General features: G+C 43.7%; 1 long non-coding RNA gene across 1 annotated transcript in view; it reads left to right on the top strand.

The window, feature by feature from the left end:
* The window catches only part of LOC109281647 (uncharacterized), a 47,318-nt gene extending 37,177 nt beyond the window's left edge, over positions 1-10,141 (top strand). Inside the window, exons 5-7 of the long non-coding RNA XR_009459815.1 lie at positions 8,206-8,265; positions 8,659-8,825; positions 9,897-10,141. This is a non-coding gene — a long non-coding RNA (uncharacterized LOC109281647). The remainder of the gene's footprint in view (positions 1-8,205; positions 8,266-8,658; positions 8,826-9,896) is intronic.
* Positions 10,142-22,201: the final 12,060 nt, after the last annotated feature.

Here is a 22,201-nt window from a genome sequence, read left to right as displayed (position 1 = left end):
GACATTCAAAAAGCCCAAGTCTGAATTGATTTAAGTTATGTGGTCTTTCGTATGCAGCATAGTTTAGATTGGTATCAAACAGAACACAGATTCACCCTCTTGTGGGGTGTGGAGGAGAGGACAAATTTTAGACTAAACCAGTCTATGTGTGCCAAAATTCTGTTCTGTTATGGGTATAGACTGGCTTCTGATGACTGATACTGGTAAAAGGGTAATGTCTGTACCTGGCCTCTAGTTCTACATTTGCTTATTGTGAATATTTTGATGAAGAAAAACTCTTTAAACATAATTACTCAATTGATTACTTTGGACTATGTAAAGTTGAGAGCAGCTTTTTAAGCGGGACATTTTTTTCTCTGTTTATCTAGCTAAGGTAGCTAGAACAGACATCCAACATAATCTAGTCCCCTTCCAGTTTGATTAAAGTTTACCTTGTATTACTGTTATATTATCCAAGGTAAAAAAATAATAGTACTCAGATATTTTAATGTACTTTTGATGAAGGCTCCCACACTTTTAGCAACTCTGATATGTACATGCTTCATTTGGACAGATCCTGAATCCAGCTGTCACTGCACTTTTCTGATGCATTACTAACTGCAAACAGTCTTTGATGCATCTCTTTCTATTATAAATGAAACTTGAAACGGAAGTTAATTGTGTAAGTGTAAATCATATTCTATTTCTACCACTCTAGTTCTTGGGTAGCTAAATCAGAGAGATCCACTGATGAATTCCAATCTCCTGAAGATTCTGCTTTATGCACTTAGATGTGCCAGGATATACTTGGAAAATAACATGTCAAAAAGTTGGTTAGTCATAAAAAGAGGAATGCTGCCTGCTCTTCTTGAGCACAAAGGTCCGTTCATACATAATAAAATATAAAAAGTTATGTATCAAAACTGATTTCTTGATAATTCCAGTAAACCCCAAAGACTGTAGAAAGTGTGTAATATACTGAAAATGAAAATCCAAAATGTCTTGGGACTAGGTAGCTAATAAAATGCTGTCTCTAAGAATATTAATCATCTTAAATTCTTAATTCATTAGTGATGAAGCTACTAGCTTTTGAAGCATTGAATGTACTCTAGAGGCGGTGAAAAACTGCAAATGTCATTAGTTTTTGCTGGTAAATTAAATCTTCACAATTGCAATGCAGATGTTGTATATAACGACTACTTAGTGACATGTCAAAGTAGGCATTTTTCTTTAATCTACTTTTTGCTATGAAATCCCATTTGGAAGACTATCACCTTCAGATCTTCCAAAATGTTGATTCTGAAAAATTCTGAATATAATTCCATCAATAGACTTGCATGTCTTCTGGTGTAGATCATTCTGGACTCATACAAGCCAACTGAGCAACAGATGCTTGCAATGACATCTTGTGGCAATGAGTTCCACAGTTCAATAAAATGTTGTGTGAAAAATGCACGCCTTATCAGTTGTCAGTTTAATTAAATATATCTTTGTCTTGGATTATGAGAAGGGGGAAAATAAATGATTCTTCTGATCTACATTCTCCATAACATTTATTTTTCGTGTTCTTATATACTTTTTATTAACATGATTGTTAATATTTAATGCTAGAATGACAATGATACAATATTAGCTAATGTAAAGAAAAACAAAAGAAATATTTTGGGGGGCCCTGTGGGCCAGATGTATAATATGGAGCAGGTCTGCAGGCTAGATGAGTAGCATGGGGCTAGTCTGTAGGCCAGATCAGGTCCTCAGACCAGCCATGTATGCAGGATTTAGCGTGCAGGGCTAGTCTGGCACAGGTCTCACATGTAGTGCATGCTGGCCCCAGCCCCATGAACTGAATACAGTACTTGCTGGATCCAGCCCCATGTGCCATGTGCACGGCATACTAGATCTGGCACATGCTACAGTGGATCCAGTCTGAGACCCACAGGCAAAATTAGAACTCCCTGAACTTGTGGGTTTGTTGAAAATGAAACAAATCAAGTCTATCAGTCCCCATGGGATCTAGGATTTTGAAAAGGGGGTGGGTATATATATAACGGAACAGCGTCAGATATAACAAAACACATATTTTGATCCAGTTAAAAAGAAACAAGAAGCTTTACCAATATGCTAGGGGTCTAGGGTTATATGATTCAGTTTAATATAGATGCAAAAACAAGTATATCTTTGTGGAAATGTGCATTAGAATGTACATTACGTATTAGGTATAAAAACACAACAAACTAAGAAAAATAATCAAAAGAAGTTGTTAATTTAGCCCTGCAGTCATTAGAATTAAATGTACAGCTCTTTTTCAGATTCATAAAACAAAATCTAGCCTTCTGTAGCATGTTGACCATGTATCCAATGCTTCACTGAAAGTTACTTCCACATCTGAGTTAATGTTCACCTGAGTTTACCTTAGCACACCCCTTAGTTAACGTTTTCAGCTGAGTTTCTCTTAGCACACCTCTTAGCACAACTCTTAGTTAATGTTTTTAGCTAGAGTTAAAAACACTCCACAGGGCTGTGAAATAGGACCTACTTTACCAGGAGCAGCTAGCAAACAGCAGAATTGCCAAGGTGATTAAAAAGAACAGAGGGTTGTTAACACCTGAAGAATTAAGAGTTCAGAAGGAATCAGGTTATTTAATTATTATATAATGAGATATGAAGGCAATTGACTCTTTCATTGCTGCATGAATAGAAATGCTTCTGCCCTTCCCAGGCAGTTGGCTTTACATTTTGTGGGGAGCAGGAATCAAAGACGGGGTGCGATTACACCACTGCATCCCTAACCCCCACAATCTGCCCCTGTCAGTCTCATGTTCACATGAATCCCCCTTTTGTTGAAAGCACCAGACATCCACCTGTTTTCATTCAGCTGAAATATTATTTTGGTGATATTTCTAGACCAGACCAAATAGTTGGGAAATGAATACTTAGTGAAGAGGAAGGGGTGGAGAGAACTCCCAGCAAGGGGAAAGAGAGAAACCACAAAGGGCCAGATTGTGAAGGCCCTGCATACGTCAGCAAGTGCTAATGAATTCAGAAGGATTACTTGAACAAACAAATGCTCACAAGCTTGAGTAAAACATCCTCAGTCTGGTCACAAAAGCAGAAAACAATGTGGGGGGCAGGCAGGGGGAGGAGGGGTATGGAAGAAACAATCTATGGATAGGAGCCAGAGAGAATAATGGAGAGAAAGAGAAAGCACAGGGGAAAAAAGAGCCAGGAAAGAAAGGCAGAGGAAGAGAGCTAACACCCAATACACCATTTTCACAATTAAAGAATCTTCTGATCACGTGGATGAGGGAGCCAGAATTACCCTTAAGAGCCCACATCAGTAAATCATGTCCCACTGTCATAGTCAAGCACGGGGTTTGTGGTATTCAAGCTATTACTTATTTGAGGAATAATACAACTGAGACAACTGTACAAAGGTAAAAAAACCCCAAACAACCCGTATCATTTGGGAACTATATATTCTATAAATCTTTTCACTCATTATGCATGAGCTATGTTTTGATCTTTTTTGAAGCTGGGTCTTCAGTATTTGTGAATAATCAGATTTTTTTAGTGTACTTGTAATAAAATTTTTAACTTTATACATACACACACACTGCCCATTCTGATCAAGCATCCACCAGGGTACAAGAGCTGTCATTTAGGCCACATCACCTAGCACGAGATCTATTGTTTCCCTAATATGGATCTGTGACTTACACTTGTGTGGTTTCTACATTTAATAGTTAAGGAGTTGAGAAGCATGATTGAGTGTGGGCAATTTGGTTGATTTTGTGTGGTTGGTTAGATTAGCAGCTGCTTAGCAGAAAAGCAATGCTTAAGTCTCTCATTTTTCATTTGTGGACAGTCAGTAGCTTGCACCCTTTTCTTTCAGATTATGTGCCTATGAGATAAGGCTGTTGGAATGTGCCCTCCATGGCAGCTCATTCGATGGCCAGTATATCTTTATGGGAGAATATTAAAATATTCTATTATCAGCTCTATTGGTTTTTGTATTGATTTTAGTTTTTTTAGCATATAGGGTATGTTTACACAGGGCCATCCACAGATACCTGAATTACCTCTGAATAAATTAACTCAGTTACCAAAAGCAGTAGATGCATTATCATGGCACCTTGCTTGGGTTAATTAGCCTAGGTGGCATGCTGTAGTATCCAAAGAGCACTAAATGACCTGGGACTTACAGATTCATGTGACCATGGCCAAGTTTTGATTGGAAACTCAATCATGCTGCTCCATGAATGTTTTCTGATGAACTGGAATCAGGCAGCTGCCTCCAGGGTGCTGCAGGTGAGCTTATTACCACTGCCAGTGACAGAGATAATTAGCTTTTACCCCCCCATGCTAATTAGCTGGTTTGCAGTGCTGTATGAATGCAACTCCTAAACCTGAAGGAGTGATCTGGCATGCTTGAGGGAACTGTTTGGTAGATAATGTTAGTGGTTTAGACATAGCTTGTATCACTGTACCTAGACCTATGGCTTCCATGCTAAATGCCCTCTATTAGCATGTATTATGACCTACATAAGCTCACATACTCTCGCAACTCCTCCCAGTTGACATTCAGTTTTTATTTCCTGGGCATATTTGAAAAGAATCAAAAGCCTCCACCCACACTTCAAAATCACATGCATTGTACAACAGATTAGCCAACAGCCTGGAGGCTTTACAGAATGTGCTATTCTTAGATGACATATGAGCATTAATATATTCACTACATTCAGGGTTAGCAGCATAAAATATCTTCTATAGCACCTGCCTGAAGTTACCTGCAGAAATGCATGGGAGGTGAAATCAGCTTTAGCTTAGCCATTAGATTCGTACAAGCATTGAGCACTGATTTAACTGCTCCTGAATAAGGAATGGATACTTTAGAGAATAGTTATGTAAATGAGAAGGTGGACAGTAGAATTATATGTCATATATATCGGGAGGTATACCACATCATCAATATAAAATTTGATGACTGATCAACTGTAAGAGGTACCCTATTCTACCTGCCTCTAAGTACACTTAGTCACTTATCTGGACTGAAGGTGTTCTGTCAGATATCCTCAGGTATGTATACCCTATGTGAGTCTCAAACTTGCACCTAGGCAGACTATTGGCAGATGCCTTACTGGTCCTCTTGTGGTATTTGTGTCTTGCACTTTGGAGCAAGTACTCATAGATAAGGATTTACTTAATTCATGATTTCACAGAAACTAGGGAATCCACAATTGTCCATGGAATCAACTGAAAAACAGATGTAATAAAAATGAAATGCTGGTACCCCAGTGGGAGGTAGTGGTTCTCACTGCTTTGCAACCCACCTGGGAGTGGAAGGTGCCAGCTGGCAGGGAAGTATGAAAGACAGTCAACAGTCAAGATGGCAGCCACCCCCTCATCCTTCCTCCCCTGCCCCAGTTCTTCTCTGCCAATTAGCAGCAAGGGGCGGAGCCACTGGGAAAATGCCCCCAAAATTGTATCTTTGTGCTGTGACTAAGCCACAAAAATTCCTTTGTCTGGCTGCACCTTAAGTAGGTCCTTACTCATAGGTGCCAAGAGTGCTACTGTTTTAAACAATCTGAAGAATTTTGTGAGGTATGACAGCTGGTTATGCAAGGCAATGTAGCTGATTAGCACACACAACTAAGTATCAGGTGAGTCAATCTTTATTGGCCCTGTTAGTGACTCAGCAACTTAAGACACAGGAGTAGCCATTTACTACATTTTGGTCTGTGTGTCTACATCTACCAACAGCCACCATTGTGAAATTTATTTGGTAGAAAGGCGCTAATTAGCAGAAGGCTGGGGATGATGTCATTTAAGACCATAAAGATACAACTCATTAGTGTGACTGTGTGTGAAACGTTTTCCTACTATTTAATTATTGATGATAGTGTGGTATAGGGTTTCCACAATGGGGATCACATATCTAGCATTCACTAGTGGACTGGTTTGTTGTGGATAGTACTAGGAAGAAGGCTAGTTATAACCACTTCGTTCATTTGATGTCTTTATGTGGCCTTTTTCCTGTGTAGAGTATGGAGCTAATCATCATGTGCCAATCATCTTAAGTGATACAACATCTCTCATACTGTGTCATGATACAACTGGTAACTTTAGTATGCTTGATCTGCATCACACTTTTGCATCTGACTTCTTGCCTGTTATTAAAATTACGTGATTGAAAAGTGGATGCTATTCCCACATGGGCTTTGTCTGGTTAATTTTGTGGTTGAAGGTGAATGGTTGTGTAGGTGAACTGATGACTGATCATTTGATACTCTGTGGATAGCATTATAGTAGGTATATTCTTAAATGGAACATATCAAATGCAGGTCAAATTTTTAAAGAAACTCCGGTCCTTCATACATTTGTATGTGCAATTTTGTTATGGTAGCTAGTAGCTCATAAAGAACATGATTTTACGTTGTACTTGTCTGCTATAATTCAGAATTTTTTTATAATTTGCTAAAGTGTGAGTTCACATTAAGATGGTCCAAAGGTTGAAGCCTTAGCCTAGGATCCTGCATTCCATGAAGCAATTTACCTGTTCTGCCAAAACTTATTTTATGATGTTGGGGAAGTCTTCTTAGTTTTTCTGTGCTTCAGTTTCCTCATCTGTAAAATTGGGATAATAGGACTTCCCTAACACACACAGGGGTGTTGTTAGGATAAAAATGTTAAATATTGTGAGACACATAGATACTATATTAATGGGAATATATAAGTTCCTCAGATGGAATATTGGCTTTGAAACCTTATTCTTTGTAATAAAAGAACCACCCACATGGTTTTTATTGCTGTTATGATTGTTTGTTTGTATGACACTGATACTCATAGTCCCCAGTCTGGTTCAGAGCTGTATTGTGTAAGGAGTCAAAGAAAGACCTAGTCCTTGCTGCAAAGAGCTTTCAGTTTAAAAAGGCAAGGCAAACTGACAATAATAGTTGAAGAATATGCAAGCAAAATATTCAGGGTGATATTAGACAGGTCTTGTTATTTTTACCATTTTTTCCTTTCCAAACTACGTATCTCCTAGCTTCTGCTATTCCTGCTTTCTTCAGGTGATGCAGCCAGGGTGCATGATTGCTGCCTGAATGTTTTCTCCTTCCACCCTCAAATTACTCCTAGGCTGAGAACCTGCATTGCAAGTTTCAGCACAAAACAAACATTCATGGTTGAGTTATGAAACCCCAGAGGGATAGATGGTAAAGTGGATTAAAGTACTAACTTTTTGCCTTTGGTTCAGAGCCTTATTAGGCCAAAAGTTACAGTGAATTTTGTAATTAACTTGTATTTACCAACATGATTTGGGGTTGGTATGGCAAAAAAGAATAAAATGATGCGAGTGATGCAGAACAGGAATGCATTGGCAAAGTTTCAGGAGACGCTTATCCAATTCTCTAGTCAGCATGACCTATTTAATTTATGACATGTTTTGATAACACTGAAAGATAACATTTTAACTTAAGAGGTGATAACCTATACCTCTGGAAACCCTTTACAAAAGAACAGTGGGAAAAGCAAACACATTGTGTAGCTCCTCTCAGAATTCTTGTAGTGGGTGAGTATGATTTTCCAAAGGGATCTATACATGGCAAATTTATTGTCCTTGGTGGTAGTGCCCTCAAACATTCTGTGCTGCTCTGGGCGTGTTGCCTCTTAAAAGTTCACATGTCCCCTTGGGTGGGCTAATTAGCTTGAGGGCAGGCTCACTGGCACAGGGTTTATCTATATGCACTGTTTATTGCTCCTGGGCATGCTGTTTGAACTTGCACCCCAGACCATAGCACATTGAGCCTGGTCAAAACAGCCCCGGCTGACCGGAGGGTCTGGCGGGGGGTCAGTCTGCTAGCCCGGGGCTGCTCCGACCTGACTCAATATGCTGCAGAGGGGCTGGCTGGGGCACAAGGGTTCTCCAGTGTGGGGCTAGCTGGCAGTCTCCTGCTCCAGCCAACCAGGTCAATGTCTACATGTTACTGTGCATGAAAAACTCTTCAGCATGGTAGTACTTGTATATACAAGTACTACCCTGCTGTCGAGTTTATTAGTTTCCTGCAGCCTAGTTGAGCTGCACATGTAGACACCAAGATATTTACTGCAGAGCTATTTAGGCAACTACAGTAAACATCTCATGTAGGTGTGCTCACAGTCACTCAGCAGTAGAAATTAAACTTTCCTAAGTAAGCCATGTAGGTGACTACACTGTTTCTTGTTTAGGAAGCATCCACCCTTCCTAGAACTGGCAGGAGCACCCTCAAGTATGCTGTACAGCTCCAGGTAGGATGCTTCCTAAACTGACCTTTTTGCTGTCTTAGAGAACCTTAGAGGTTGATGGCACACGGAGTCTGCAATGACTGTCTCTTCACATTAGTTCCATTAGAGCCATCTTGCTTTGGAAAGGAGATAGGTGGCTGTTTCTTGAATTTTCTCTTCAAGATAGTTTTTAACCTCATTTTGTGTTATCTTTTGCAATTAATTCTCTATCCTTTATTTAGTCCACATGAAGTTTGTAGTTTTCATTAAGAAGCTTCTGGGAGAAGCCCAGGGAGAAATTATGCCTGAGTTGTAGTTCACATCTATTTTTATCTAGTCCTTTTACACCTCATGGAATATGATCAAACCCTTAACTATGAGTGTAACAGGTGATGCACCCATACCCCTGTTCCAAAGGTCTGGAGAGAGTGGAGGAATACTTACCAGCCCCAGACCTGCTCTGCTGGTCTCCTGCCTGATGACATCAGACACAGAAAGAGGAGAATCCCAGAGACACAGAGGTCCACTGCCAGAGCTGCTGCTGGTTGGGCAACCCAGGAGAGCCTGTTAAAAGACAATTGCTGGTGAGTGCATGATTCCCTGGTGAGGGGTGCTAGAGAAGCAGCCAGAGTGAGCTACTGTGAGCCCATGCAGAGGCATGGGGAATCTGTTTAGTGGCAAGTGGAGGCATCTGCCAGGTGAGAGAGAAAGAGAGAGGGAATGTCCAGACCTGTCAGACTTGTGGCAAGGATGAGTCACCTGGACAATAGGATTCCAGGGCCGGAGCAAGGGGAGGTTCCTACCGGCTGTGGCCAGGTGCCTTGGCAGCACAAGTCTTTGGGAATAGAGACTGGTCCATTTGAATGGGAAGGTTGTCATTTCAAACACTTATTGTTGAGATAAAAGGGGAAAATCTTGTGAGAGGATTCCCTATTGTTTGAGGACTGGGGGCAAAGTTCAGTCTCCATGTACCTCGGAGGACTCTAATGTACCCAAGAGACAGAAGGAGACTGTGAAGAGGTGATACGCTCGCTAAATATTAAGCTGAGCTGTTGGTCCCCATACCTGGGAAAGAGGGGTTGGACAGTTTGGAATTACTTTAATTGGACACAAGTCAGATCTGGACAGGGTATAGGGGAGGTGAAGCCCTGTGGTGGAGGCTGGAGTACCAGTTATCCATCAACAAATTGGTCACTGTCACCCTTCTTTACATTATTTTCTCCCAACAAGGCATGGAAGGTGAGTAAGGAAGTCAGTAGCTAAGAATAGCAGACTTCAAGGAAGCCCCAGTCACAATGAGCACAGACCTGGGGTGAAAGATTTTTGTTCCCATTATATTCTCATTAAAGAAATAGGAGTTTTTATAGCTCAAAGTTTTAATTTAAAAGTCAAGATTTATTAAGGATTATCTTTTATTGGGCCACCTATAAAGTTGGGAGAGATCTTGGATATGCTTTCATGCACAAGACACCCTTCCTCAAGTCTGAGAAAGAAGCAGATACAATTGTTTTACCATTTAGTTTAGGCTGCATCTGTTTATTTCCTAGACCTGTGCCCAAAAGCTTGTCTCTAACATCTCTCCCAATTATGAATATAAACATATATTAGACCAACTATAAAATATTTATATTTCCAAAAAATCATACTCTTTACAGATTCCTTGGACCATCATGGCTAAAACAACACTATAACCTTACTGAAAGGTTAAAGCAGGAGTATCAGGAACATTGAGAGTCATCTAGTCAAAACCCCTGCAGGATGGTTCTTAAAACATTGCTAAGAGATGTCTATGCAGGCTCTTTTTTAATATACCCATTGACAGAGATTCAACAATTTCCCTTTGCATCATGTTCCATTTTCCTATCATTCTTACAGCGAGTAAATTATGCCTGAGATTGAACCTAATCTGCTTTGCTGTTATTTGAACATATTATCCTGGTTCAGTGGCAAGGCAAACTGATCTTCTCCCCTTTTTATGGTAACCTTACATATATTTGAAAATCATTAACTTGTTTTTCTCCAAAACTAAATATTCCTAGTTCATTGACTATGTCCTCATATGGTTTTCACACCAACCTTTTACCATCTTTATTGTTTAGCTCTGTTACCATACTGCTATCACCTTCCTAGTCTTATATATAATAGGGATGTGCAAAGTGGGCTGTATTTGATTCAGATTCAGATTTGGCCTGATTTGGGACACAGTGATTCGATTTGCTGATTCAGATCACTGTCCTGATTCAATTCGGCCAAATCTGAATCTGAAGATTCAATTCTGATTTGGAGAATCAGTGATTTGGCCATAGACACAGCTTTATATGTTTTTTCTATGTACCTCAAGGTACCAAGCGTGGCTCATGAACGCTGAGATGGTGGGACAGATGGAGCATCCCACAGGAGCGCAGGGGGTCCCCTGCATGCTCGGCAGTGGAGCCCCCATACGCCTGGCTAAGCAATTGGCCATGGGGGGCCGCAGGTGCCCCCCCAGACCCTGGAGGCACTAGTTGCTGAGCTGGGGGGTGGGGGGGGGTCCCCACTGTGCCCCACAGTGGCCCCAGAAGTACTTCTGGTCCAATTCCAGGTTTGCCACCAAGCACACGGGGACCCTCCCTCCCGTGCTTCCATGGGACGCTCCATCTACTCCATCATCTCAGCATTCACGACCTGCACCTGGTACCTTGAGGTACATAGAAACAACATATAAAGCTGTGTCTATGGCCAACTCGTTTCATAGTTTCATAGTAGGTAGGGTCAGAAGGGACCTGAGCAGATCTTCAAGTCCAACCCCTTGCCTTGGCAGGAAAGAGTACTGGGGTCAAACCATCCCAGCAAGGTGTTCATCTAGCCTCCTCTTAAAGACCCCCAGGGTAGGAGCCAGCACCACTTCACTTGGAAGTTGGTTCCAGATCCTAGCCACCCTTACTGTGAAGTAGCTCCTCCTGATGTCTAGTCTGAATCTACCCTCTGCCAGCTTGTGACCATTATTTCTAGTCACTCCTGGGAGTGCTCGGGGGAACAGGGACTCCCCCAATGCCAGCTGGTTCCCTCTGACTAGTTTGTAAATGGCCACTAGATCTCTCCTCAGTCTTCTCTTGTGGAGGCTGAATAGGTTCAGGACCCTTAGCCTCTCCTCGTAGGGCCTGCCTTGCTGACCCCTGATCATGTGAATGGCCCTCCTCTGGACCCTCTCCATGTTGTCCACATCCCTCCTGAAGTGCGGCACCCAGAACTGGATGCAGTACTCCAACTGTGGCCTGACCAGTGTCACATAGAGGGGGAGGATCACCTCCTTGCACCTGCTTGAGATGCACCTGTGGATGCATGACAAGGTATGGTTGGCCTTCCTGACCGCGTTCCTACATTGCTGGCCCATGTTCATTTTGGCATCAATAATGACACCAAGATCCTTTTCTGCCTCTGCACTGACGAGAAGGGAGTTCCCCAGCCTGTAGGTATGCTGCTGGTTCTTCCTCCCCAGGTGCAGTACCTTGTACTTGTCAGTCTTGAAACCCATCCTGTTCTCATCCGACCACTCCTGTAACCTGTCTAGATCCAATTGTAGCCTATTCCTCCCTTCTAGCGTGCCCACTTCCCCCCACATCTTAGTGTCATCTGCGAATTTGAACAGGGTGCTTTTTACCCCCTTGTCCAAGTCGCTGATGAAGATGTTGAACAGTGCAGGCCCGAGGACTGAGCCCTGGGGAACCCCACTGCCCACATCCCTCCAGATCAAATAAGACTCATCCACCACCACTCTCTGGGTGCAGCACTCCATCCAGTTAGCGACCCATTTGACTGTGTAGGTGTTGACGCCACAGTCCCCTAGTTTTTTAATGAGAATGGGGTGAGAGACAGTGTTAAAGGCCTTCCTAAAGTCCAGAAAGACTGTGTCCACTGCTCACCCTGTGTCTAAGGATTTTGTAACCTGCTTATAGAAGGCCACCAGGTTGGTCTGACAGGACCTGCCTCTAATGAACCCGTGTTGGTTGCTCCTAAGCATAATCTCTCCTGCTGGCCCTTCATGGACATGAGCCAGGATAATTCTCTCAAAAAGCTTACCCAGGATTGAGGTAAGACTGACTGGCCTATAGTTTCCTGGGTCCTCCTTCCTCTCTTTTTTTGAAAATGGGAACAACATTAGCCCTTTTTCAGTCCTCTGGCACCACACCAGAGTACCACGAGGGCTCGTAAAGCCGTGCCAGGGGTCCCGCAATGACCTCTGCTAGTTCCCTCAGCAGTCTGGGGTGGAGATCATCAGGGCCAGCTGATTTAAATACGTCCAGTCCCTCCAGAAGTTCCCTGACTAGATCCTCACTGACCCTAGGCCTCGGTGCGCCTCCCCTGGGGCCTATGGGAGTCCCAGCGTGTGTGAGAGGGGTGACCCGATCCCTGCTCAGGAAAATGGAGGCAAAGGAATTGTTAAATAGGTTAGCTTTGTCATCTGGTGTGACAACCAGATTTCCTAGCATGTCTTGCAGTGGCCCCACATTACCCAGTACCTTCTTTTTACCCCCTATGTATTTAAAAAAGGACTTCTTGTTGTCCTTGATCCGGGTAGCTAGTCCCAGTTCCATCTCCGCCTTGGCCTTCCTGACCACCCCCCTACAGCCCCAAGCAACTGAGGTATAGTCCTCCCTGGTGATGGCCTCTCCCTTCCATTGGGTGTAGGCCTCCTTTTTAGCTAGGAGACGTTCCTGTATGCTTTTGGTGAGCTAAGGGGGGTTTTGTGCCCTCTTGCCCGCTTTGCTCCATGTTGGGATTACCTCCCTTTGGGCTTGGAGGATCGTCTCCTTAAGATTCATTGAATCTCTCCGAATTGATTCGGAGGCTTCTGATTTGATTCAGAGAGATTAAAGGCTCTCCTGATTTGATTCAGATTCAGAGATTCAGCTGCCAAATGAGGCCAAATTTCCTCCAAATCGAATCAGTGACCAAAGCTTCTCACAGCCTTAATATATAATATTCTGTTATTGTCACACCAACTTGCATTTGCTTTTCCTCATGAGAGCATCATGTTGTTGTCTGAAGTTGTCCTTATCACTCATGAGCCCAGATCCTTCTGAGCAATGCACTGTGAAGCTCTTTGTTCCCCCATTCTGTCTTTGTGTGTTCTGTTTTTCTTCCTTACAGGTAAAACCTTATGTTTGCCTTTGTTGAACTTGACTTTGCTGTCAAGAGCCCAGTTATTCAAGATGTCTTTGAATCCTCCTTTTTAGTGTGCTTGCAACCCCTCAAATTTGTTGTTTGCAAATTTGATCAGTGTACTTTCTGATTCTTTATCCAAATGATTAATAAATATGTTAAACAGCACTGGACCCATAACAGACCTCTGTGAAACCCTACCTGAGATCTCCTGCCAGTTTGACATTGATCCATAGTCAGAGATAACCTGAGCAGAGTGCAGGACTCACGGCAAATCAGCCTGTGCGGGGCCCTGCTCCCAGGCGCAAGAAAGCCAGTTGCAAATTCATCAGTGGGGTGAGGGAAGATGGTGAGCGGCTGGCTGTGAAGCCGGCAGCAGTGCGGAGTCACTGTGGCCATTCTGCCTGTCTCCATGGGGCCCTGCAAAGTGCAGGGCCCAGGGCGGTCACCCCGATTTGTCCCCCTAGGGATGGCCCTGTCCATAGTTAATCTTTGCTTGTGGTTATTCAACCAATTAAGCATCCACCAACTGGAAATTATAACTAGTGTACAGTTTTCCCACTTGCTGTTGTGAATGGCATATGGAACTGTGAAAAAGCCTTATTAATGTCTATACATAATAAATTGTCACATTCCCCTTTTCCAGTAGGCCAGTTATGTCAAAGAAAGAAATCTAGTTCAGTCTGGCCTGTTTTGTGCTTTACAAATTCATGTTAGCTGCTAGTGAGCTCTTCTTTCTTCTCCAGAAACTTACAAATACTCTGTAATTTGCTTTGGTGACATCCCAGAATTAGTCTGACTGATAAAATAAAAGTTAAATTCATAAAATAAATTTACACACAAATTGGTGTTTGCCTTTCCTCCCTCTCACTGACAGTTGTCTGGGAGTTTAATTTACTTTGTCATTTGTAAATGGTAAATAGGAAGATAAAAGCTTTAAGCAAGGGAATAATTGTTTAATAATGAATAATTTTCTCAGGCTGAATAAAATGGTGTTTTAAATGTATATGATACACTGCACTGGAGGAAACTAAACAAGAAAACATTCTGGGATAGACAATCCTGCTACCTTTGATGCCAATTGGGAATATAAAGTGGGTATAGGCTCGCCAGTGCCTGTTGCTGAGGATTTCTTCAGCATTTCTTGTAAGTGACCAGTTACCTCAACTACAGTTTTTGGCACAGGGTGTATGTCAGTGATGGGGAAGGATGTGTCAGGAAAGGGAGAAGGAATGTTTAGAGTGGATATTTTAACATCTGCTGAGTAACAGAGATGAAGAGGGAAACAAGGAGGTACTTCTGCCTTCCTGACAGCTCTTCCTCTACTTTTTCACATAACAACAAATAGGGAGGTAAAGACTGGTTTCCTAAAACCAGAGCTGCAAGGGGGGGAAAGGGGAGGGGGGGGGCATGCAATGCAGGAGCAGGGATTTTAGAACTGCTCTGTGCTGGACCAGTTTTGATTGGTAACAACAGGTATAAGTCATCATCCCATAGCCGCAGCAGTCCTTGGACGGGCTGTTGTAACCTTGTCATCTGAATCATCACTTGAAGCTAGCCTGAGCTGCTTCAATAGAACTGAATGTGAGAACAAGGTAGGGCCATACTGGATTTCCTGCTACCACTGCTTTACAACTATTTAAGGGAAGGTTGGGAATCTGAACAGTTTTAGAGATTTTTCCCTCTAAACATAGATACTCTCAAATGGAGGTTTTGAAGGAAATACCATTCTGAACATGGGTTCTTTTTCACTGACCTCAGTTCTTAGTAAAGAGGCGGCTTGTGATAGATAAATGATCACTTTGATCATTTAAAAAGCATTCAGTAAAGCATCATTAGCCCTTTCTTATTTGAACTGAACAGGAACTATTTGGTTGGGAAGCAGGGAGGAACACCAATGCTCCGGAGAGAGTGCTGACAATTTCTTACTGTTTATCAGAGATTACAGTAGTTACTAGAGCTACCCCTACCTTCTTTCAGGCAGGCTTTTGACTAGCTAGTAGTAAGGAATTTTTACCATGTCTTCACCCATTCTCTTTTCAGAGTGCAGGGTTTTTCCTGAATTGAATGTGTAAAGACTTGAGGGGAAACAAATGGCAGAAAGCCACTTTGGAATCTAGATTAAAGAAATCAGATCTGGAATCAGATCAAAGCCATTGAAAAAAATGCTAAGGCAATCCAGCAGGTACTATGGTCTCCACATGGGAAATGGGACATGAGCTCTTCAGTCATCTCTCAGAGCCATAGAGTCTGACAGAGGTCATCTTAATTTGGGGTCTAATAAGCTCCAACAGATCAGCATTGTGTCTCCAAAGCCTCTACACAACTCTAGTTGCAACTGGCTCATGCCAGAGCCTCTTAATTAACAGGCATAGTTCCCCACAGGAGGGAGCTCAGTGACCAGTTAATTGCATTATTTTCTAGACCCCCCAGTTTGTCAATCCTAACTGCTCCTGCACCACCCTCCTTAGTACAGGTGCTCCTGCCAGTCAAACTGGTCCTGCCATTTCCCAGTTTTCCATTCTTTTTTCGGTTTGCTCTGGTATCACAAGATGGTTTTTCTCTTGGTTTCCTTAGCTAGTAGAAGCTTTGAATGAAGGCCCAGGTGCTCCTCTGCTCCCTCCAAATTTTCTTTAGGAGCTTGCTCTCCTTGAGACTTCCTCTTTTGAGCCCTTAGCAACTTGTTTTCTTTAGGCAAGAGTGAATGGCACTGCCTTATTCTGCTGATTGTATAAAAATACTTGAGCTAACAGAGAGAAGAGGAAGAAGAAGAAATATGGAGGATATGGCACTTTTTATTATAAAATATATAGGTGATCATTCCAACTCTGCTGAGGATTCTGGAAAAAAATCTAGCATATATTTGGGCATGTTCAGAGGCTTAACAAAAGCCCATAGTGACATCTATTTTTGTTCAGCAATACATTCTTTCAATTTTTCCTGTCTAACATAAAAGTAATTGCAATAAGAGATATGACTATGAGACCTGATTCAAGTTATGAAGTTGCAAAACTTTTAGCTATGCACCAAAATAATGATAAAAAAATCACAGGCATGTATCTTATCTCTAAATAATGAATTATAGTAAGTGAGTTTGTGTGTGGGATGATTGTCTCAATTTATGAATGCTTTGCACTTCAGTTTAGCCATCTGAAAGCAAGCTAAATATGGCTTATTTCAGTTGTACAAATTAGCTAACAAATGGGGTGACATAACTTACACAGATATTGCAAAGATGCAGCCAACAGAGAGCAACTGACAACATGTTACATGTTTACTAATGCAAAGGTAGAAATGACTGCACACAAGAATATCCTTTCCATTTTGGTTCTACCTGGAGTAACTTGATTATATAGAAAAGAAAGAAGCAAACATATGGCACATTTGGTATAAACTTGCTCACATATGTTCTCAAGCTGTTTAAAGGGAAACTGTATCAAGTTTCTCAGACTGTCACTTTGAGATCATCAAAGATTAAGAAATATAATGTAGCATGAATTAAATGTATCTATATTCATCTAGATTTCTATCACTATTCAATAATTTGGTATCATTTTTAAAATTTTAAACTTAAAAAAATAACTATTTACTCCTTCCTACAAGTTTTGAAATACCATGAGGGGAAATTATTTCAGGTGTAAACCATTGATGTGCTTGGATTTGCAATGGAAATGGGTTTGACCCCTTCAATAAGCAGAATTAAAAAAAATAACGTAAAAAGCAGAGAAACTTCTTTTATTATTACTACTTGGCAAGGGTGTGTTTTGAAGTACTGTAATAGACATATCACACAATTGCTTTTGAAATGTGGCATATCAAAAGCTAGCACCTAATATAGTACAGGTTGGTACTCACAGATAAAAGACATTGCATAAATGCTTTTTATGTCAAAGTCATGCATGTCACAAATACTGCAACCTGTAGTACTTTATTTTAGCATATAGCCAGTGGAAGTAAATAGGCAAAAGCATTTGGCTTACTCTATTTATGATTATGGCTGCTTGGAAATTTTTATGATAAAATAGTCTTTCATTGGAAAAAAATGCTCATTTGTAGAAAATAAAATGTTAGATAGAAGCATATTGGTTTCAGATCAGTTTCTACCAAAGCACAAGACTAGGTTGTAATGGACCTGTTCTTGCAGGTAGATTTCTTTTGGAGCCACACCTCTGGCATGAGGACTGCTCTTGGGCTGGGCATCTGAATTTCCGGGCTGTACTTCTCTGGGACAGCAATGGTTATTTTGGAACTCAGGACACTAAGGGCATGTCTAGACAAGCACGCACATGTGTTTCCCTGGGGACAAACAGCAGCGACACACAGTTGTGCTGCTGCTACTTGTCCCCAGGGAATGCCCTTGCATGCATGCTCTGGCGTGCGGCAAATTGCCCTGGGTGGGGTAGGGAAAGCTGGGGCCAGCACCTGGGTTGGCCCCAACAGCCTTTCCTGGGGTCCTGGAGGCCTCCCAGGTCTGCAGCAGCAGCAATTTGGATGTGCGGAGCCTGGCTGGCAGCGGGAATGTGGCTCTGGCCAGCCAAGCTCCAGTTTTGGACAGCACATGTGGCAGCAGCATGTGCTGCCCCACTTTTTCTTCTGTTTTTTTTTTTCAGTTCCTGGTATCTAATTTTGCCTCCACACTGCAAATGTAGCATAGAGAACATATTGACGTGCACCGTGCATGTTTTGCAGTGGCCCCAAAGTACATATATGCACTCGTTTGGAGGTGCCCTAAGATGTCTAGGTTTTCTGCTGCAGAGCTAGGGCTCTGAAAGTCATGGCTCAGCTGGGGTTTCAGCATGTATCTTGGGCTCTCAGGATTTCCTGTTGCAAGTTAGAGATTTCCCTGACTCTGGGGGTTTCTAGTAAGTTGGGAGCAACCTGGACAGTCCACCTAAAGCAGGAGCAAATGGCTTCTTTATTTCCTTTCTGAAACTTTTTTCAGAAATTAAAACAAACAAAACACCCCGAATCTTTCTTTCAGTGGGAAATTTAAAAACATGCAGTTTCCCATTCTGGGAATGACAGTTTTGTTAAGAATACTAGGATTACCCACAGAACAAAAATTTGATCAGCTCTGTGCATGTGAGACAATGTGAAAATCTTTGGCATTGGAAAGAATGTCCAAAATAATTAAAGAAATTATTTCAGGGACAAATGTGTACCAGATCTTATGCCTCAAAATAGGAAAATGATATCTGTAACTTCAGATAATGAAATAACTCCCTAGGTAATGAAAAAACTAGGGATGCATGCAGACGAGCGTTACAGTGTGGTTTGTGGCACCACAGAGACATCTGTGGTGCTACACACTGGACATTTAGATATTCTCCATGCCACAAGGTAACAGCATGGGGGCAGGTTTCGCTGCCTGAAACCAGAGCCTGGATGGCTGGAGCCATGCTGTAGCTGCTGGCCAGGCTCCAAGCAGCAGGATTGCTGCTGCTACAGCCCCAGGAGGCCCCTAGGACTCCAGGTAAGATTGCTGGGGCCAGCCCAGTGCTGGCCCCCGCCTCCCCTTCCCCACCTAGGGTAACCCGCTCCATGCTAGAGGGTGCATGGCACAGGTGTTCCCCGGGAACAAGTAGTAGCAGCACAAGGTATGCTGCTGCTACTTGTCCCTAGAGAACCAAACATCTACACTCATATGGACACAGCCTAAGAAATAAAACTAGCAACCTTGCTTCTAGAAAGCAAAGCACTGATCTCTATTTATATGCATATATACATATTTCTAGTTTATTAGTGACCTGCTATCAAATAGCTCCTATAGATGTACAGGGAGCCTGCTCTGACATGCTGGAAATCCAGCACATCAGAGCAGACTTGATTAACTGAGTCTGCTGGATGAGTCTGTTGGAGCATGGAAATTGAGGCACTCCAGCAGCCTTCTGCATCACTATTGGTGCCAGTCACTTTAAGGGCTGAGCCAAGCAGCCAGCAGGTGCTTGATTGCAGCAGCCATTTTAGATCTCTGACTGCCTATATAAGCCACCTATATAAGATCGAGACCAGGAATTCTTAAGTCAGCTCACGGAGATAGTTAGGTCCAAGGACGTGGTCGTTATGGGTGACCTAAACTCGCCAGACATCTGCTGGGAGGAGAAGACAGCCAGGTCTGACCGCTCACGCAGGTTCTTAACTGACATACAGGACCTCTACCTAACCCAGGAGGTACACAGCCCCACCAGGGGAGATGCCTTGTTGGATTTGGTCCTGGCCACAGGCGACGTCCTGGTATGGGATCTGCAGGTGCTCGACCACCTAGGCGATAGCAATCATCATCTGCTGGAATTCACCATCCAGTGCAAGGTGGCAAAAGCCTTCAGCAAGGCAGCAGCCCTTGACTTCAGGACAGTGGACTTTAATGAGGTAAGAAGACTAGTGGGGGAAGCTCTGAGGTCCCAGAGCTGGAGGGAGTTGAGTGTCCAGGAGGAGTGGTCGCTCCTTGAGGAGACGATCCTCCAAGCTCAAAGGGAAGTAATTCCTACATGAATCAAAGGGGGCAAGAGGGTGCAAAGGCCCCCATGGCTCACCAAAGGCATCCAGGAACGTCTCCAAACAAAAAAGGAGGTGTACACCTGTTGGAAGGGAGGGGCCATCACAAGAGAGGACTATACCTCGGTAGCTTGGGAATGTAGGGGGGCGGTCAGGAAGGCCAAGGCAGAAATGGATCTGGGACTAGCGACCCAGATCAAGGACAACAAGAAGTCCTTTTTCAAATACGTAGGGGGGCAAAAGAAGGTGCCAAGCAACAGAGGGCCTCTGCAGAACACGCTAGGAAATCTGGTCATCTCACCTGATGGTAAAGCTGACATATTCAACAATTTCTTTGCCTCTGTATTTCTGAGGAGGGACCCAGATATCTCCCCCACTGGCCCCCCCAAGGGCCCTGTGGGTGGCACACCCAGGCCTAGGGTTAATGAGGACCTTGTCAGGGAACTTCTGGAGGGACTAGATGTATTTAAATCCGCAGGTCCTGATGATCTCCACCCCAGAGTGCTGAAGGAACTAGCAGGGGTCGTTGCGGGACCTCTGGCACAGCTCTACAAGCACTCATAGTGCTCAGGAGATGTGCTAGAGGCCTGGAAAAAGGCCAATGTGGTCCCCATCTTCAAAAAAGGGAGGAAGGAGGACCCAGGAAACTATAGGCCCTTGAGTCTTACCTCGGTCCTGGGAAAGCTTTTTGAAAGAATTATCCTGGCACATGTCCAGGAAGGGCCAGCGGGGAAGTTATGCTCACGGCAACCAGCATGGGTTCATTAGGGACAGGTCTTGTCAAACCAAACTGGTGGCCTTCTACGACCAGGTCACCAAGTCCTTGGATGCAGGCGTTGCAGTGGATATAGTCTTTCTGGACTTCAAGAAGGCCTTTGACATGGTCTCTCACCCCATTCTCAGTAAGAAACTAGGAGACGGTGGTGTTGATGCCTACATGGTCAGATGGGTCACTAACTGGCTGGAGGGCCGTACCCAGAGGGTGGTGGTGGATGGGTCTTATTTGAACTGGCGGGATGTGGGCAGTGGGGTTCCCCAGGGCTCGGTTCTCGGGCCCGCACTATTCAACATCTTCATCAGTGACTTGGGAGAGGGGGTAGAAAGCACCCTTTTCAAGTTCGCAGATGACACTAAGATGTGGGGGGAAGTGGGTACACTAGTAGGAAGGAACATGCTGCAAGCAGATCTAGACAGGTTACAGGGGTGGGCCGAAGAGAACAGAATGGGGTTCAACACTGACAAGTGCAGGGTAATGCACCTGAGGAGGAGGAACCAGCGGCAAACCTACAGGCTGGGGAACTCCCTTCTCGCCAGTGTTGAGACAGAAAACGATCTTGGAGTCATCATTGATGCCACAATGAACATGGGCCGACAGTGTAGGGACACGGTCAGGAAGGCCAGCCATACCTTGTTGTGCATGCACAGATGCATCTCAAGCAGGTCCAAGGAGGTGATCCTTCCCCTCTATGCAACAGTGGTCAGGCCGCAGCTGGAGTACCGCGTCCAGTTCTGGGTGCTGCACTTCAGGAGGGATGTGGCCAATATGGAGAGGGTCGAGGAGGGCCACCCACATGATCAGGGGTCAGCAGGGCAGGCCCTAGGAGGAGAGGCTGAGGGACCTGAACCTGTTCAGCCTCCACAAGAGAAGGCTGAGAGGGGATCTAGTGGCAGTCTACTAACTAGTCAAGGGGGGTCAGCAGGCATTGGGAGAGTCCCTGTTCCCCCGAGCAATCCCGGGAGTTACAAGAAACATTGGACACAAGCTAGCGGAGCGTAGTTTCAGGCTAGACATTAGGAAGTGCTATTTCACTGTCAGGGCGGCTAGGACCTGGAACCAACTTCCAAAAGAAGTGGTGCTGGCTCCTACCCTGGGGGTCTTTAAAAGGAGACTGGCCGAACATCTGGCTGGGGTCGTTTGACCCCAGTACTCTTTCCTGCCACGGCAGGGGGTCAGACTAGATGATCGCCTCAGGTCCCTTCCGACCCTATTCATAGATTCATAGATGTTAGGGTCGGAAGGGACCTCAATAGATCATCGAGTCCGACCCCCTGCATAGGCAGGAAAGAGTGCTGGGTCTAGATGACCCCAGCTAGATGCTTATCTAACCTCCTCTTGAAGACCCCAGGGTAGGGGAGAGCACCACCTCCCTTGGGAGCCCGTTCCAGACCTTGGCCATTCAAACTGTGAAGAAGTTCTTCCTAATGTCCAATCTAAATCTGCTCTCTGCTAGCTTGTGGCCATTATTTCTTGTAACCCCCGGGGGCACCTTGGTGAATAAAACCTCACCAATTCCCTTCTGTGCCCCCGTGATGAACTTATAGG

Source organism: Alligator mississippiensis, chromosome 2 (genome assembly GCF_030867095.1).
Source record: "Alligator mississippiensis isolate rAllMis1 chromosome 2, rAllMis1, whole genome shotgun sequence".
NCBI lineage: Eukaryota > Metazoa > Chordata > Crocodylia > Alligatoridae > Alligator > Alligator mississippiensis.
Note: the sequence above shows the minus strand (reverse complement) of the source record. Positions and strands in the feature narration are given on the sequence as shown.